Raw genomic sequence first — 18,024 nt, 5'->3', positions numbered from 1 at the left:
CCTCAGAGGCTAGGTGAGGATCACAGGTAGCTGTCATGGTGCCAGAGAACTTCCAGTTACTACTAAGACCAAGATGGCAGTTTCCGTTTCTGATTCTGTCTTCAGCATGATTCCTTTCAGTGGTAGGTTGCTGCCAGGAGCACTGTGCGGAGCAGGATTCTAAGGCTGATTTTAGGCATGGAAGGAGAGAGTGCTGAGATTGATTGTTAATGTCTGCCATGGATATGGTTTGGGAGAAAAGCTGATCATAGGGATACAGTATATTTAATCTGTTAGGAGTTACTTCAGCAGCTAAATGATCATCTTATATAGACAAACATATAAGCATGGTTACATAGACAAGCTCCTGGTAGAACTTGGAACCCTTCAAATCCCGGAGCCTTTTCACAACTATAATATAATAAGGAGGAGAAGTGGTAAACATCATCTCTTGAGTGGGTTAAAGGAAATGAAAAATTTAAAGATAATTCCTTAGGGTTGCCCTGACATCTGAGTTTATTTAGATCCTGTTCATTTTTTAAAAAATGAAAGGTGAATAGACTAGTGTCTATTGTTGGCATTTGCTGTTTTAATAGCTTTGTTGGGTTTTTGTTTAGTTTTGTTTTCTTTTGTTTTCAGGAAGAGCCACATAGAATGGACGAGCTGGCTAAATCCTTTTCGATATAGTTAACCACTAATATGCGAAGCCAGGTTATATGGGGTACAAGGCTGTGGTTTGTTCACAACATATACTTGACAGCAACGGGCCACATTTTGATCATGATATTGAGGAGGAAATAAAATAGTCTATTGACTAGTGCCTTGTAAATAAAAGCTCCAACATGGAAGAATGAAGTGAGGATGAATTTCAAAATGTCAACCCAGCAGGGGTTAAGGAAGTGGCTTACAGATCTCTCAGCATGAGCAGGCGCACAGCCTCCTATTTCTTGGTGTCCTGAGTAGAGGCATGTTTGTCCCAGGGTCTGGCTGGAAGCTCTGTGGTTGTGCTCTCAGGGTGGGACCCTTCCCAATAACCCTCCACTCCACTGTTTTCCTTTTTTATGGATCAAGCTTGAGAGCAGCTTTATCAGTGAGGGATCAAAAAGACTGTTTTGATGCTAAACAGGCTTAGCCTAATGGTCAGGTGTTTATAGAAACAAATGGAAAAACCAGTGCCCCCATCCATGGAGATCATGAGAGATGTGTGAAGTTGCAACATCTACTACCAGGAAGGCAGCCTTAGTCTTAACTAGCTATTGCCAGGCAACCCAGAAAGCTGGTGGGGACATTTGTGGAGTTTTTGGAAGATTGTATTTCTTTTGGAGGACCCAGGCCCTTTTCTACCAGGTTTGTCTCTGTGGGAGGATTAGAATTTCTGCTCCATTGGTGTGTGACTTGGCATTGTGACTTGCTTTGGCCAATGGTATGTATGTGGAAGTAACATGTGACACCTCTGAGCAGAGACTCTAAGGGCCATTGTTGGTTCTGCCACTGCTCTATCTCCTCTGCCTTGAGACAGGCATGTCCCAGATAGCAGCTTCTCCTTCATATTGGTTCCCAGACAAGGAGGGCATGAAGTAAAACTTCAGCCAACATATAATGTGAGTGACTGAAAACCTAACCTTTGTTGAGGTAAGCTATTGAACTGATGGATTTTACTACCGCAGCACTACCTAGTAAAAGCTGACTGTAACGTCACTCCAAACAGGTATACATGAGTTAAGGTAGTTATGGACCATCTCCAATAGTAGAAGGCAATATCAGGAACTGAGGTAGATCCAAAGGACTAGAAGTCTACAAATGGAAATTAGGCTCCAAATTGGTGATTCAATGGATGAATATATTTGAACAGCAAGCCTCAAAGTAGGAAAGAAGCCAATGAAGGAAAAATTACATGTAGTGCATAATTGATAATATTATTAATAAAAGATCAATACTGGTCTATCAGAGAGAGAGAGAAATAGAGAGAAAGAGAGAATGCTTGTGTAAGTGGGTGCCAAGAGAATTTAAGATAGATTGGTCTAGCAATGGCTTGTCTTCCAAAGAAACTGGAATTAAAGCATCTAATCATCAAACTGAGTGATGAATAGGGCAGTGGTTCCACTTAAATAATGAAGGAGTACAGTTGTTGGAAGGCTATAAATGGGAAGTGGGGCAAGGAAGAAGTTCAATAGGAAGGAAATATGAGAAGGGAATTAATTCACAGGAGAAATGGGGGTCAAGGCAAATATTTGGCCAGTGAGAAGCAAGGCAAGGCTGGATCATAAAGATCAGACAGAAATCCAGTCTTTGAGAAACTGGGATTCCAAGGTCATAGCAGAAATGGGAATAAACTGCATCAACAGTAAAGAAGTGAGGTGCCGACTTCATATTCATCCTCCAGGAAACTGAAGGGAATCTGGAGTGGGTCAGAAGCTGCAGATAGTGTGTAGGTGGCTCTATCCGTGTAGGTCATAGAGGAAATGGCCAAGCTCTGATGTTGTAAGATAAAGGAGCAGACCAGCAATTATCTCTATCTTTTAACAGATGTAATGTACCACACTAGGCCAAAAAATCTTTTTCTGTTGCCCGCAGTGAGAGAAGTTAGGGCCTTGCTTTGAGAGGAAAAGGTGGCACACTAAGCTTTTCGCTCTGTTTCTCCCACCTTGTCTCTCCCTGCCTGGACACTGAGGCCTCGGAACAGAGCAGGCTGTGGAGTCCATGCCGCCCGTTGCTCCACAGTACCCCCCACCCTACCATCTCGGGGACACCTTAAGCCCCACCGCCTCTCCATCGAGAGCTCGAAGCCAGCTCTGAGGAGGGCACGGAATACTCTAAGCTCATCTATCTTTCTTTCTTCCCCTTTCCCATTTTATAAGTGGGCAGTGTTGCTTTTTGCCACTGCCACTCCCTAGGTCTAGGACAATTGGTAGGCTGGCCCAACTTGACTTCTTGTTAACAACTTTGGAAAAGTGACAACTCCCTTTATCCTCGATCTTCTATGTGAACGGCAGCATGTGGCCTATAAACGTAGAGATAATGGAGCTACAGACCCAAATCGCACCATAATCCCAAAGTATCCCACAGATGACACCCTCTTCCCATCAACAGTAAACGCAGGGAGTTATTACGCAGGCCTGATCCTCGATCAAATAAGTGGGGGCCATACTAGCATCTGTTACTGGATAAATAATAGATTTTTATGATGCTTTTAGACAAAGATTTCTCTTTTCTATTTTTTACGGCTTATTCTCCCCACCATCCCCCACCCTCACCCTGGTCTACATACCTTTCTCTTTAAACGGAAACATAGTCTGCCATTTAATAAAATCCCAGTAACGATCCTTCTCGAAAGGACAAGGGCTAATAACCACTCCCCATTTAACATTCCAGTCACGTGATGGTGGAGGAGAATAAATCAGCTCAACAGCAAGATCCAGCACAACTAATTTTCATGTAAAAGGGGGTGATTGCTTTTTTTTTTAAACCATTGTGATTTTTTTTAAGCTGTTCAAGCCCAAACATCCTTGTCTATCAGTTTATGAATTATTAATATTAAAAAAAGGAGAGAAAAGAGGCTTTCTTTTTCTAAATATCATCTGCTAAGCCACCCAGGCCTGAAGAGGCTCACACTGATTTCTGATTTACATAGTCCCAGTTGGAAGTTAATGAAGACCGCTGAGCCACCTTTCAACATGCAGATAAACCTTCATGTATTTAAAAGCAGGGAATCTGCGCTTGTTCCTGGCAAATTATTCATCTAAGATCTGAAGTTTCTGACACCGCCTGCGTCAGATAAACTGTCACCCAAATTGCAAACTAATTAGTGATTCAAACATTTTCGAGCTGATTGATGACAGAATAATTTACGCTTGTTTCTCAGTTTCCAGCTGGCACGGGCTGCTGACTGGAGCCCTAATTAACGCGAGTACATCAGTCATGTTCTGCCAAGGCAGCACGTACAATTAAAAGGCAGTTTAAATGGAATATCACATTAAAAAGGCTGGGAGATGCAAATGTGAGGAAACAGCGCTTTAGGAAGGAATGACAACAAAAACCCACAAACCAAAACAGAATAGAAAAAAAGATTTTTTTTTTTAATGGAGAAGTAAATTGTACTCTGCATTGAGTATTTAACAGCAACAAAAATAACAAAGAGGAGCCAGACTGGGCGTACTAAATACTGTTGTATTTAAGGAGTTTTATTGAGATGAGTGTTTATTGCTCTTTTTAGTGCAAACAGTTCGGATAATAGCCCTTTGAATTTGTTCTTGGGAAAAGGGGGCCTCTTCCCCCTTCGTCCTCAGCAGTGTTTGGATGGGTGGGATTCCTTGAAGGCCTTAGATTGTTCCTGCTTCCTGGATCCTTCCAGTTCTGTTTTCCAGGCCGGGCTCATGTTGCTTTTCTGTTGCTGGCCCTGGGCTCTGCTGATCTCCTTCTGCACTTTAGTCCACCCCACACCCTTGATGCCTAGGACTGCCTTGCGTTATTATTATTATTATTTTCTATTTTTAAGTTCACAGTGAAATTGAACAGAAAGAACCAAATTCCCAGGTACCCTCTGCCCCTTCTACATGTACAGTCTCCGACACTATCAACACCCCAGACCAGAGCGGTACATTTGTTATCACTGATGAACCCACACTGACACACCATTATCACCCAAAGTCCATCACGCTTCATTGGATGTTGCACATTCTGGGTTTGGACAAATGCACAGTGACATATATCTCCGCTGCAGCAGCATACAGAATAGTTTCAGCTGCCCTGAAATTCCTCTGTGCTCTGCCTGTTCATCTCTCCTTCCCCCTTCACCCTTGCCAACCACTGATTCTTTTTACTGTCTCCGTAGTTTTGCCTTTGCCAGAATGTCATATAGTTGGAATCATCACAGTATGTAGCATTTTCAGATTGTTTTCTTTCACTTAGTAATAGGCATTTAAAGTTCCTCCATGTCTTTTCATAGCTTGATAGCTCATTTCTTTTTAGCGCTGAATACTATTCCATTGTCCAGGTGGACCACAGTTGATTTATCCATTCACCTACTGAGGGACATCTTGATGGCTTCCAAGTTTTGGCAGTTCTGAATGAAGATGCTTTAAACCTAAGTGTGTAGGTTTTTATGTGAACATAAGTTTTCAACTCATTGGCATAAACACCAAGGAGCACAATTGCTGCATTTGTTCACTTTTAACCTGCACACATATTACTCTCTGAGACTGCAAGCTGCTTGAGGGCAAGCAACACATGTCATATCTCCTTATACAGCTTTGCATTTCCAGCAGAGCATGGTGAAATGTTTTGCACAGAATAATAATACCACATTATATTGTAATTTCCGGTTTACAAGTGTTCCTATAGTTTCTCCTTCTCCACCTTCTTTTTTGTATTTCTTGATTGCTTTAACACTCCAAGAGCACTAGTCAGTGTTTTCATACTCATAAATCATACCCATAACAATTTATACTGTGGGTACAATTGTTGCTTTCTGTTTTTGATAAAGAGACAGACTCAAATGTTAAATAAATTGCCAAAGACCACATAAGGAGTGAGTGAGAGAGCTGGACCTCTTACTACCAGTTAGATTGCCTCTCTTTTGAGGCTGCAGACTTCTCTTAGTACTCCTAACATTCTGAGGGTCCAGAACTAGTAAGTGGCCAAGCCAGGGTGGTAAAGGTTGGAAGGTCGGAAATCAGGTGTTCAGAGTACTGCTAATCTATTACCTGTTACGGTATTCATAGCGAGCAGACATGGAGCATCTCTTTGGTCCATGCCCTGGCTTTGATTCTAGACAGGACTCTTTTCTGCACTTCAACAGAAAGTTGAATTTCATTCTACAAATAATTAGTGAGTACCTATTCCAGGCACAGAACTTGGCTCTGGGGATACTGCTGCAGACAAGTCTGAAAGCCTACTGTCCAGAGGGAGAGAGAGACCTTTGATACCTTCAGACTCAAGGACTTACACCAGTCGCCCCTCAGTTCTCGGGCCTTCAGTCTTGGACTGACTTATACCATTGGCTTTCCTGGGTCTCCAGCTTGCAGATGGGAGACTGTGAGATTTCTTGGCCCTCATGACTGCATAAGCCAATTCCTATAATAAGTCTCCTCTTCTCTTTATCTCCCTCTCATCAGTTCTATTTCTCTGGAGAACCCTGAGTAAAACAGGCATCAGTTGTATATTAACATAAGTGGGTAATGAGTTCTGACTGTGGCAGGTGTTAATAAGGCGTGAGTGCAATGATAGGGTAAAATGGGGAAGGGGTGTTTAACCTACTTGTGTCATGAGAAGGTGACTGAATTCTCCAAGGCTCTGAGCTAGGGTCTCTTGGTCATGTCCATGCTCAGAGGCAATAGAAGGGAACCCATATTACAAGAGAAGAGGAGGAGATGCCTAATCATGGATTAAAATCCCCAAATCTACGGAAGTGGTGACTTTGCAGAGCCAGTAATCCCCTAAGGAGGAAGTCGGTAAACACCATTTGAAGTCCACAGATCATTTCCTTTCTCCAAAAATCCCAAGGCAAGAACAAGTCATGGAAGTCAGCTTCTCCAGGTGGGCTCAGCCCTGAATGGACAGGCCCTGAGTGTCACTTGCTACATTTTGCCTGGTGTCCTACTGTGTGCAGAGAGCAGAGTGCCCACTGCCACCATAAAGAGGAGGGACTGATTACTTTTTTTTAGCCTTTAAATAAGTATGTTATATAAAATGTATGAAACATACAGAAAAATACAAAAGAACCATAACAAGTGGATATTTACTAGTCAGCCACCTAATAAATAGGTGGTATAACTTTGCCACACTTATTTTCACCCTCTCTCTGTTTTAAAGAAATAACCACAAGATTATAACTAAGGGGCAACACCCCATATATTCCTTCCCTCCAGTCTCAGAGGTTAACTATCATCTGAACCTGATCTCTAGTTTTTTTTAACTTTTACTTTGTTTTTACCTTAAATTTGTATTTGTAATTTTACTATATAAAAAGTGCCTATGAAAATGTATAATTCTATGCATTTAAAAATGTTACGTGTGGTGTGCTACTGTGTATTCCTCTTGCAATTGCTTTTTAATTGAGCATTATGTTTTTGAGAAGTATCCAGGTAGAAGTGGTTAATTCATTTTAACTCTTGCATAATTTTACACATATGAATAATCCCCAGTTCTATTATCCAGTTCCCTACTTGATGGGTTGTCTCCACTTTTCTCTGTTACAAGAAGGGCTGCAGTGAACATCTTTGGACAGTCTCTTTATGGTCATATATGAGAATTCCTTTAGGGTGCATTTCTAGAAACTAAATTGCTGGGTTGTAAGACAGGCAGGCATGGAGTCAGCCTGACTAGGAATTACCAACTTGCTTTCCAAAGCAGTAATACAAATTACACACCTAGCAATCAAGTTCCTACGTTCCTACAATATTGCCGTGATTTGAGATTTTCAGATTTTAAAGTTTTGCCAGTCTTTTGGGTCTGACATGATCTCCTTGTTGCTTTAACTTGCATTTCCTAGATTATTAGTAAGGTAAAGACTATTTTCATATGTTTATTGGACATTTAGATTTTGTCTTTTGTGAACTGCCTCTGCATATCCCTTTTCTATATTCTTATTTGTATATTTAGTCTTTTTTATTGGCTTGTAATTCTGTATCTATTCTGGACACGAATCCTTTATCAACAAATACTTTCTTCTAGTATGTAACTTGTCTTTTTACTTTGTTAAGAGAATTAGGGTGTGAGTGACTGAACTTTTACTGATCTTGTGGAGCATATATTTTCATGGGTAATATTTTTTCAACATCATTTTCTTAGGGATTTCTATAATTGATCTTATGATGCTGGCACACCTAAAACTTTTGGAATTGCTCTTTTGGAATTGCATTCAAAGTCAATTAAAAAAGAAAATGAGTTTTGTTCTTTTAGAGCAGGGGCCAACAAAGTTTTCTATAAAGGGCCAGATGGTAAGTATTTTAAATATTGCTGGCCAAGTGGCAACTACTCATTTCTGTTTGTGTGGTGTGGAAAAGCGTCCCTATACAGTATGTAAAAAGTGAGTGTGGCTGTGTGCCAGTAAAACTTTATTTACAAAGAAAGGTGGTCAGCAGATTTGCATTAGAGTTGCTGCTTTAGAGTCACATATTAATTTCAATTAGTAACTTTATTGCTTAATTTTTTTTGCAGATTTTTGTAGTTTGATTAATCTATAGTTACAAAACTTGGTATCAAATGCCATTTGGTTGTTACCAATATTCAAATTCACCCTGAACAATAAAGAGCCACCTCTACTTAGAACATGAACATTCAAAACAACAGTAAGATAGGATTCAAAGGAAGTAAAATCAAACAGCTGGAAACATTTGAGCTGCTTCAATGGAATCACTTTTGAATTTTAGGGCTGACTCAATTCTGTAAAAACAACCCCAGATCAGAGTGGCCTAGCACAATAAGCTTATTTCTGCCTTTCCTATCAGTCCAGTGCAGGTCGGAGGGCTCAGAGGGAAGAAAGAGCTCTGCTCCATGTAGTCACTTAGGGGTCCAGGTTCTTTCCCTTTAGTGGTTCAGTCATCTCTTAGATCTTCAGCAGATTGTCTGGGTGGCCAACGGATGAGGAAAGAGAAGGGATACAGATGATTGTGCTGAGGGCTTACTGGCAGGCCTGGAAGGGGGTGTGGTTCCCTTCTGCCCACATTTCTTTGGCCAGAGCTCAGTAACATGGCCACACCTAACTGCAGTGGAGCTGGGAAGTGTAGTCTAGTCGTAAGGTCAGGATGGAGAAGAAATGGGTTCAGGTTGAACGTCTAGCCAGTCCTAAGACATCCTTTACACACACGAGTACAGGGCCTTTGAGTGGTAAAACTTTTTTTTAAATAGTGAACATATTACTATATGACCACATTTTTAAAGTAATAAATGGTGAAGAGTCTGTGTACTAAGGACCAGATTAACATATATGCCTGTATTTTGTGACAAAAATAAATGCTTCATTCATTTGGCCTAGTGCACGTCTAATGTATGAAGAAATAACGTATTACTGCCAGATTTTTACCTCCTGCCCTTCTGAAAGGGAGTCAACCTTTCGAGATGTTCACCCTAACCAATTTAGTTTTAGGAAGGAATGACATGAGACAAATCTATAAATGACCAATGTTATTTCTTAAAGCTTGCCACAACTGTGCCCAGGGTAAGGACCACGTGTGGTGGTGTAAGAAAGCCGCCGTTTTTTTTGGCCAAGTCTGTGGCTTTGAAGCAGATAACCTTCTTTTTGGAACTAGGCAATTCATGTGTCTGCGGGTAAAAGTACCTCTAGTAAAGGTCTCTAGAAGATTATAAAGTAGAAAAATCAGAGGATTTCATTTCTGGCTTGTACAAAAAGTATCTGTGATACCTTAGGTAAGCTTTTTACTTTCTCTGTGCTTCAGGTTTTTGTTTTGTAAAATAGACATAATATTGGCCTTGCAGGGCTGTTGTGAGAGTTAAATTAGAAAACATAAGTGGAAGCAGGTATTCTACAAATCCTAGGTGCCTTCCCCGCCTCTGTGGCTAGCTCAGTCACTGACCAGCTGTTTGAACTTGGGAATTATCTTTACTTTTCTGGGCTCAGTTTTCTCATCTGTAGAATGAAAGCATTGGATTAAATAATGTCTGATTTCCTTTGAGCTCTAAAATTCATGGACAATGTACGACAGTTTCACATACATGACTTTGGCTTAACTGGTGTATTTGGGATAAGAACAGAATTTTGAGAATAAGGTCATCCCTGAAGAATACCTTTCATGATCTCCTGTGTGTGTGTATGTGAGAGTCAGAGTAAAGAAAGACAGAGGGGCTCGGTGTGCACTTACCCTGATCTTCAGTTACTGTATAAACCAGGATGAGGATATAGGATAGCCCCCGAGTCTCCGTCTCCATGCCTTTTTTATATCTTCCCCTCCTTTGAATATTCACTGAACGTGAACATCTCGTGTAACACTGATCTTGCTTTATCTGCCCTTAAGATACGTGTGCACATCTTACCCCTCTCCTAGATTGCACTTTCCTGGAGAGCAGAGTCTGTGTACTATCCTGTTCACAGTCATAGATCCTTCCACAGTGACTGGTGTAATTGGGTTTGCCAGACTTTTTCTGTAAAGGGCCAGGTAGTAAATTTTTTTGGCTTTGCAGGCCAAAAATCTTGTCACAGCTACTCAACTCTGCTGTTGTAGCTCAAAGCCACAGGCAGTAAGTACATAAATGAATGAGGATGGCGGTGTTCCAAAAAAACAAAAAAACAAAAAAAACCCCCACACCTTATTTATGGACACTGAAACTTGAATTTCATATAATTCTCATGAAATAGTCTTCTTATTTTGATTTTATTTTTAAGCTTTCAGAAATGTAAAAACCATTTTTAGCCCTTGAGTTGTATAAAAACAGGCAGCAGGCAGGATTTGGCCCATGGGTAGTAATTTGCTGACCCCTGTTGTAAGCTGTAAATTCTTATTAGTGTTTGCTGCTGAATTCAATTAAGTATGGATTTATATATAAATTTTTATTTTCAAGAATGGCATGGAAGATATTCTCTCCTTATCCTGTTAGATTTAGGATTTCTTGCGAGTGACTCAGATATCTACAGATTATCAACCTAAACAGAAATAGAAAGGATATTCATACAATAATTTTTTCAAACAATAAGAGCAATTACCAGTTACTGTAATAAGCTTTTCTCATAAATAGAGCCAAGTGTGGGTGTTGGATTTATCTTTTATTTAGTTGATGAAAAATATTAAGTATTAATGTTATGATAAAAGAGAAAGAGAGTAGACTTTGGTGTCTAGAATAGAATCCAAGTTCTGTTTCTTGCCAGCTGTGTTCTTGGGCAAGCTACTTAACTTTTTGAGCCTCTGCATCCTCTTCTTCCATGTGGGGATAATAATACCTTTCTTGCAGCATTGGTTTGAGTCAGAGCTAATGCATGTGAGCAATTAGCACATTTCCTGAAGCATGATTCACTTTTAATGAATATTACTTACCATGATTCTCTCTCCTGAAGAGTGGACAAGTTGAGATCCCAATGGTTTGCAACATCTTTGTAAAATAAGAACAGGTATTGAGAATTCCCTGTGGATATCTGGACTTGGAGTGCAAACATGGGAAGGTTTCATGACTTTGTTTTCATAACTTGCCGCCATATGCCACTCCATCCTAGCTGAGCTTGGCATGTAGGTAAGCTGAAGAGAAACACTTCAGCCATGATGTGAAAAAATTAATTTCGAGAACAGAAGCAGACCTACCTTCTCTTTATGAGTGAAGTCTTGCTTCTCACTTATTGTCAGTTATTAGAGGATTTCTTGAGCCCAAGAACTTGATGCTTTTGTATTTCTTGGGGAAAAAAGGGAAATTAAAAAGGACGCATGGTTGATATAGGAAAATGCACTAAATGAGAAATCTATAGTGACTAGAGAGGGCTTTGAAAAATTTGAGGCCAAAGTATATTCCATTGATTGAGTATATTAGTCAATTCTTTACTCTTAGAAATAATTTATTAAAGGCAAACTTGCATTGAATGGTGATGCAGCTGCCATGAATCCTGCCCCATCTAGCTCTCTACTTAGCTAACTTGCAAACCCAGCTGCTGGGGCTTTACAGGGTGGAGGCGATTCTGAGTGTGAACTGCTGCTTTAACAGCAGGTTGTGGGAAACGCCACCACAGGAGGAGGATCAACCTATATGTCTTGTCTAGGTCAACACACACACACATAGGCAGGTTGGCTTCCAGAAGGAGTCATCTGACTCATTAGAATGTATAGTACTGGCTACAGTTTGAAAACATCTGTGGCCAAAAGTTTTGATTATTAATTGTCAAGTTACAACAACTTTTCTCCCTGAACCTACTTACAGTATCTGGTGAATGAAATGTTGCTGCCTGCTTTTACTGTGCCCTCTTTTGTTCAGGAGGTACATGTGCTGCTTTTTCTATAATCACGTAGTATATAGGTTTGTGTAGAGGGTTGCAATTTATAAAGCACAGTTAATTTCAACTCAACAGACATGGATTTAGCATCTGCTATGGGTTGAACTGTGCCTTCCCAATGACACTGAAGTCCTAACGCCTACTACGTATGAATATGAACTTATTTGGAAATAGGGTCTTTTCAGATGATCAAGTTAAGATGAGGTCATTAGGATGGGTCCTAATCCAAAGGGGAAAGGTGGACACAGAGATAGACATGCACATGGGGAGAACACCCCGTGAACGTGAAGGCAGAGACAAGGGTGATGCATCTACAGGACAAGGAAAGCCAAAAGTTGTCAGCAAACCACCAGAAGGTAGGAGGCAGCCCTGACAGTCCAACCCAACACCTGGATCTTCAGAACTGTGAGGCAGTACGTTGCTGTTGTTTAAGTCACACAGTTTGTGGTATTTTGTCACAGCAGCCCTAGCCAACTAATACAGCATCTGTGTGACAACACTTACAATATTCCTGTAGGTGTCATCATTATTTGAATTTTAAAAACCATTTAAAAACCATTGTGAGTTCTGGTAGAAAGACAAAGGCAAAGAGTTGTGCTCTTTAGTTTGCAATAGGCATGGGGTTTTAAAGATGATACCTGGATAATCTATAGAAAAGTATGGAAGCTGAGAATCCAACTGGTAAGGCAGCATAGTTTCTTTAAAGTTTACCATTAGGTAAAAGAGCAGTAATGACCGAATCATTGTTTGATCATGGGTCACATTCATGAGATGGAGATGGAGGCGATAGTTGGTTTTGACTGGTTTTTTTTGTTGTTTTTTTTTTTTTTTTTTGGTTTTGACTGTTGATAGAGAGAACAGAATTTTTTCACAGCTCTGATCATGAAGAGGTAGGTGCAATTCATGATGTGAGTCAATTTTTATTCCTCTAGAAATTGTAGTAAACAGCACTAAACATATTTTCATAACCAAGAAGATACTAAAACAACCCACTTGAATTAAAAGGTGCTTTTCTCCATCACTGTACATCATGCCCATTGCCTGCATGAGCTGATTCACCTTTTCAGAGAAGCAGATTCTTGTTGCATTAACATGGGATCCTGCTTTTGTTTTTTTGTTTTTGTTTTTGTTTTTGTTTTTTTTGCTAGAAGTAGCTTGTATTTCAAATTCCTGACACACTTTTGAGGAAGCTAAAATTTATGGAATTAGAAATTGAGTTTGGTCCTGGGTGAAGGTGCAGATGAATGGGCTTTACCAACATAAAGAGCCTGGGGTTGATGGACTGGTTCACATCATGGGGTTCACATTCACAAAAGGATGACAACCAATATGGATTTCCATGAGTTCATAGACTGCAGTGTCTGGGGACCAGGCATTCTTTTCTATCATAGCCAAATGGGATAAAACAGGAAAGGAAATGGGAGGATGGCTCCAACTTTCTGTTGGTTCAATCTCAATTGCCTTCCCTCTCGCATTCTTGCAATTTCATTGACAGGCAAGTCTAACCCACTTGAGTTTCTGTGTTTTTGTTTTCAGAATTGCCTTTCAGAGTCTACGCTGAAACAATGACAGAGAGGGCGCCCACTCAGAGGAGGAGGGGGGAGAAATCACTTGTAATTCTCAAGAGTCTTGTTTGTCCAAGTTTACAAGGCTGATGAGGTGTTTGCCTCTGAAATACTCTGCAGTAGCCAAGGGTGTAAAATGTGACTCATAACAGCCCTTGAACTCTGGCTCACTGGCTCATGCTGCCAACACACTCGTGGAAGGAGGGAAGTGGGTGGCTGTTGCAGCCAGGCCCTCCAATTCCAGAGCTCCATACAGCTGCCTTAGAGATGATTTTGGCATTAGGGGCTGCTCCTCTGTGCAACCGCACTTCTATGGAGCATGTGTTAGGAATGGGGTCCTTGTGGGAGGCAAAATGGGCAATGATGGATTAAATAAAGTTAGGTAGAGAAAGATGCAAGAAACAATTGTGAACCAGCCTAACCTGCAAGCAGGGAGTTTTCCCTTCTAAAGCCACATGTGTTAAGGAATTGATCTTAAGAAGGTGAGCTCTTCTTTAGGGTAATTATCCATCCCCCCAGTGGTCACTTTTCTTTCCAGGCTTCCCCTGTGCTGATTGTTTGCTGCCAGAGGCAATTTTCATAATGCTTGTTAAGCCACTTACCGCAAAGCCTTTCCCAATGACAGCTGATTATCTCCTCTGTGTGTACCTACAGTGCTCTGTCAGCATAGCTGCCCCTCCTTCCGCCACCACTGTGACATTATGCGCTCTGTGTTAGGACTCATAAAACTACTACTCACTGAGATTTTATTCTGAAAAATAAACTCACAAGGTGATGGTATTTGTATGTCCCCCCAAAGCACTTACAAATGTTTAAAACATGTTTTGTAAATGTTTTACCAATAATAAAAACACACATGATTTTGAAAGTTGCACTTTAAGCAGCCATATTTTCTTGAGATATATCCACTAAAGTTTTATCTTTTCTTTTTGAATTCAATCATCTTTTCTAACTTTCAGTAGGCACTGGGGGGAAAAGTGTCTCTGAAATGGGCAGGTTCCACAAATAATTTTTCCAAGAGTAATGCAACTCACTTCAGTTTATAAAGATGGGATATCACGTTAAAGCCAGAGGTTTTATCCTTTTACTGAAATGAAAGAGTGGTATGCATAGAGGGGGAAATAAGTGAATGAGGGAAGGAAAGAATGAATGAGTTAATCTAAAGCAGACAGCTTGACTTTCTGTATAGCTTGATTTAAGCTAATACTTTTGAAGTTGCTTTAAATCTCTCAAGTAATTCTAGGAGCCTGGTTGATGGTGTGAAATACTAAAGTATTCACTGGTACTTAAGCATTAATGTAATTTCTGGAGTCTACTACAAGCTGTTAGCAGGAGAGGGACTCACACCCAGGAGTAACTTCTGTACTCTCTCCTGTGTGAGCTGAGGTCATGAGCTGATCATACTAGGAACTGCATGACCTTGGAGAAGTCCTTCTCACAAATGTAAAAGAATGTGTCAACAAAGACTGGTTTGAAGGTGTCAAAAAAAGACTGTCTTCAACCATGTTATTTTGAAAATAATAAAGTTTAGCAGAATATACCGTTTTGGAGCTGTTGTTTGCAAAATAAACAGTGTTTTTCACTTTGTGTTTCCCCCTACTAGTGTGTGTTTGTAGACACAACTGAAGCGCCTGCACACGTGGCTCACCGAGAAGGAGTCAATGGCTGACGGTGAGAGGGCTTTAAGTGTTTATTGCTGTGATGATAGACTAGCGCACTTGAAGAAGTGGTTTACTAAAGAGACCCTCACGGCTGGAAGGAGTGGCTGAACGTGTTGTGCAGGGCACACCTGATTCATTCACTCTGACCAGGTTCACAACCCATCAAGACTGATCTGGCCAAATTGTTGGGGGCAGGAGGCTTGGGGGGGGATGGACAAATATTTTGGAAATGGACAAAAATGATGGAGGAATCTGCTATGTGGAGATTCAGGCTCTCTTGTCTCTTTCTTTCTCTCTCTCTCACACACACACATGTATTAGATGTGTAACAGACACATTAGGAATCACAGAAGTCCTTAAAGGTTAAGATTAGTGATTTGCAAATTAATTTCAGCAGCCAAAAAAATTACTCCCAGATGAATTTTCACCCAGGACTTCTTAATATGAAAAGGGTAATGTGGAGCTCTGGGTGACAAGTCCAAAGCTTTAGCTGGCCTAACCTCCTCCTGACCCCTGGCCCTAACCCTCCTCCCCATTCTCAGGCCTCCGGAGCCTCTCCTGGAGCTCAAATCCAAGAGAACGTCTCCAGTTGTCTTTAAAAGTAAATAACCATAAATTATCTGTAGTCAATAACTTTACATTCACATGCTTAAACATTTCCATAAGTAAACCTGGAGTGCTAGTCTTTGTGGAAAGGGGTAGGATTTCCCCCCTTTTAGCTCATGGACCTGGGTGACAGTTTTACATAGCACAAACTTAATTTCATGTCTTTTTGGAGCACATCGTCATCAGTTATAAACAAAGATCTCAAGCCACATTTTCAGTTTAAAAACTTCTTTTTGGTTTTAATATACATTTTTAGAATCTGAAATAATTCTCCAATACAAAATCTTTTGCCTGGTATAGGGGAATCAGCAAGGAAGGTCTTTGAATTATGGCTGGAGCAGTCCCATGGAAGTGGGCAAGCAGGTTATCATCTCTGACTTTTAGTTTCCTCAACCATAAAATGGATATAATGGTATCTGTGGAAGGCTGCACGATGCCCTCTAGAGATGTCTGTGTCCTAACACCAGACCTATGCATATGTCATCTTATACAGCAAAAGGGACTTTGCAGGCATGATTAAGTTAAGGATCTCAAGATCGGAAATTTCTTTGTGGCCCCTAAATGTAATCACTTGTAACCTTATCAGACTGAGGCAGAGAGAGGTATTAGACTATAGAAGAGGAAAGTTTAATGTGATTCAAGTGATGCAGCCACAAGCCAAGAAATGCCAGAAACCACCAAGAGCTGGAAGAGATGAGAAACAGGTTCTCCACTGGAGCCTCCAGAAGGAACCAGCCCCACTGACACCTTGGATTTTAGCGCCGTAAGACTCATTTTGGACTTCAGGCCTCCAGAACTGAAAGAGAATAAATTTCTGTTGTTTTCAGCCATTAGGTTTGTAATGTACTGCAGCAGAAGTGGGGAACTAATACAACATCTATCATCCATGTTTTTTGTGATGACTGGAATGAGACCCCACAGTCACACGTGCAAAATGTCAGCATACATAATAGGTTTCAACAAATAGTGTCGCTGCCATTCTTCTTTCTGCATGAAACATGTACCTGAAAAATAAATTTTATAAACTAAATTACTGAATGCCTAGAGAAAGGAAGACAACTACTCAACGGTCTGCCAAAAGATGACAAGGAAGTAAGTAATATACAAACAAGTCTTTAGATTTCCGTGGGAGAGATCATTATCATGGAGATCTGGTTTTGTTGAGTTCACACGCCATGAGCTCCTTTCCTCATAGCCATTTTGGTGCCTATTTTCTTGAATGCCATAACCAACCCTCTGGATTACGGACGGTTTGTTGAACTTTTTTTTTTCAAGTGCATTTACTTTCCTAACTATGTTTGGCAGAGGCTAATCTCAAAATGACTTTGAATTTTTGATGATGGAAGGAGTGGGGAAAGCCAACCCACATTTCTCCATGACTTCTGGTGCCTTCCACAGTGTAACCGAGCTGGACCCTGTGCGGCCTTTCAGCGTTAGACCATTCTGACTTATATTTTCTGAGGTTTTCGGATGCTTAAAACCACCACCAAAGGGAAGAAATTACTTGATGATTGAAAACACGTGGCCTCCAGACCTTCAGGTGCCTGGTTGATAGTGTTGACCTCTTACCTCAACATCAGCCAATCAGAGAATTGTGCACGAGCTGATCACGTAACCTGCGACCCCCTCCCTTACCTGGCCTTTAAATACGCTTTGCTGAAACCCACTGGGGAGTTGGGGGTTTTCTTGGGCATGAGCCACCTCGTTCTCCGTACTCAGCCCTGCAATTAACCTTTCTCTGCTCCAGACTCTGAAGTTTTGGCTTATTTGGCTTCACTGTGCATCGAGTACACGAACTTGCTTTCCGTAACAATTTTGGTGAGCCAGCCCTGGAATTTGTGCCTGAGGCCTGTTGATTCTGGCTGGGGACAGCCCCTTGCCTGGGTCCCAGTGGCTGCCGGCAGTGCTCACCTCGCTCCAGGAACCAGGAGGGACTCTTCCTGACAGGCACTGGCGCTGCAGGCCCGGGCTGTTTGGAAGCCAAGAAACGTCTGGAGCTGCGTCCAGATTCGGCATCACCTAGGGGTAAGTCGCTCCACCTTGCTCGGGATGGGAATTCTCTCTGCTCCCTCTGGGCTCATTCCCACCAGGAAGTGAGCTGCTTTGAGCTCATCATGAGCCACTCTGGGTCCATTCTCTTTAGGGAGCTGGGCCCATCTGTTTGGAGGCCTCCACCTGGGAATGAAAATGGAATTTTGGGGTACACCTTACCTGATCTTTTGTTTGTGGGACCACGTTTGTTGTTTCTGTCACTACTTGCATTGGCCGGTTGGGATGTCTTTGAGTA

At 41.2% G+C, this 18,024-nt stretch overlaps 1 long non-coding RNA gene across 1 annotated transcript in view; it reads left to right on the top strand.

The window, feature by feature from the left end:
* LOC116663176 overlaps positions 1-17,757 on the top strand; it is a 75,531-nt gene extending 57,774 nt beyond the window's left edge. Inside the window, exons 2-3 of the long non-coding RNA XR_004319300.1 lie at positions 15,074-15,141; positions 16,038-17,757. This is a non-coding gene — a long non-coding RNA (uncharacterized LOC116663176). The remainder of the gene's footprint in view (positions 1-15,073; positions 15,142-16,037) is intronic.
* The last annotated feature ends 267 nt before the right edge of the window (positions 17,758-18,024 follow it).

This window comes from Camelus ferus, chromosome 4 (assembly GCF_009834535.1).
Source record: "Camelus ferus isolate YT-003-E chromosome 4, BCGSAC_Cfer_1.0, whole genome shotgun sequence".
NCBI classification, from domain to species: Eukaryota; Metazoa; Chordata; class Mammalia; order Artiodactyla; family Camelidae; genus Camelus; species Camelus ferus.
The sequence above is the reverse complement of the archived record's forward strand: the minus strand, read 5'-3'. Positions and strand labels throughout refer to the sequence as shown.